Below are 1,896 nucleotides of genomic sequence, written 5' to 3'. Positions count from 1 at the left end.
ATTTGGATACATAATCCACTGCCACCAGAATTTAAGTGTTTGAGTATGATGGTGGGAAAGGTCCCTTGAAGTCAATGCCCCATACATCAAACAACTCAATCTCCAAGATCCCTTGTTGAGGCATGGCATAACTGTGAGGCAGATTGCCAGATCTTTAGCAACTATCACAATTAAGCACAAACGCTCGGGAATCTTTGTAGAGAGTAGGCCAGTAGAAGCCACATTGGAGGACTCTTGTGGCTGTTCGCTCACTTCCAAAATATCCTCCATATTGTGATCCATGGCAATGCCATAGGATTCTCTGTGCTTCTTCTTTAGGCACACATCTACGGATTACTCCGTCTGCACATCTCTTGAAGAGATATGGTTCATCCCAAAGATAGTACTTTGCATCTGTGATCAACTTCTTTGATTGTTGCCTACTATACTCTTTGGGTATGAATCTTACTGCCTTGTAGTTTGCAATGTCTACAAACCATGGCACTTCTTGGATGGCAAAGAGTTGCTCATCCGAAAAGGTCTCAGAGATCTCAGTGAGAGGGAGGGACGCCCCTTCTATTGGTTCTATTCGGGACAGGTGATCTGCTACTTGGTTTTTTGTCCCTTTTCTGTCTCTTATTTCTATATCAAACTCTTGCAGAAGCAACACCCATCTGATGAGTCTGGGTTTTGAATCCTGCTTTGTGAATAGATATTTAAGAGCAGCATGATCAGTGTACACAATCACTTTTGATCCTACCAAATAGGATCTGAACTTGTCAATGGCATAAACCACTGCAAGCAGCTCTTTTTCTGTGGTTGTGTAATTCTTCTGTGCGTCATTTAAAACACGACTGGCATAGTAAATAAGGTGCAGAAGCTTGTCATGCCTCTGTCCTAATACTGCACCAATGGCATGGTCACTGGCATCACACATCAATTCAAATGGTAATGTCCAGTCTGGTGCAGAGATGACTGGTGCTGTGACCAGCTTAGCTTTCAGGGTCTCAAACGCCTGCAGACACTCCTTATCAAAGATATATGGTGTGTCAGCAGCTAGCAGATTACTTAGAGGTTTGGCGATTTTTGAGAAGTCCTTTATAAACCTCCTATAGAATCCTGCATGCCCCAGAAAGCTTCTGATTGCCTTAACATTGGCTGGTGGTGGTAATTTTTCAATTACATCTACCTTAGCTTGATCTACCTCTATTCCTTTGTTCGAGATTTTGTGCCCAAGGACAATTCCTTCAGTCACCATAAAGTGACATTTCTCCCAGTTTAAAACTAGGTTGGTCTCTTGGCATCTCTTTAGAACAAGTGCTAGATGGTCAAGACAAGAGCTGAATGAGTCTCCAAATACTGAAAAGTCATCCATTAAAATTTCCAGAAATTTTTCCACCATATCAGAGAAAATTGAGAGCATGCACCTCTGAAAAGTTGCAGGTGCATTGCATAGGCCAAATGGCATCCTTCTGTATGCAAATACTCCAGATGGACATGTGAATGCCGTTTTCTCCTGCTCCTGGGGATCTACTGCAATTTGATTATAACCTGAATATCCATCCAGGAAGCAGTAGTATTCATGACCTGCTAGTCTTTCTAGCATCTGGTCTATGAATGGTAAAGGAAAATGATCCTTTCTGGTGGCTGTATTGAGCCTTCTATAATCAATACACATACGCTACCCTGTAACTGTTATTGTAGGAACCAGTTCATTTTTTTCATTATGAACCACTGTCATGCCTCCCTTCTTAGGGATGACTTGGACAGGGCTTACCCAGGGGCTGTCAGAAATAGGTTAAATAATCCCAGCCTCTAGTAATTTAGTGACCTCCTTCTACACCACTTCCTTCATGGCTGGATTCAGCCGCCTTTGTGGTTGAACCACTGGCTTGGCGTCATCCTCCAACAAGATTT

The sequence above is a fragment of the Arachis duranensis genome, chromosome 4, assembly GCF_000817695.3.
Source record: "Arachis duranensis cultivar V14167 chromosome 4, aradu.V14167.gnm2.J7QH, whole genome shotgun sequence".
In the NCBI taxonomy this organism is placed as follows: Eukaryota; Viridiplantae; Streptophyta; class Magnoliopsida; order Fabales; family Fabaceae; genus Arachis; species Arachis duranensis.
Note: the sequence above shows the minus strand (reverse complement) of the source record.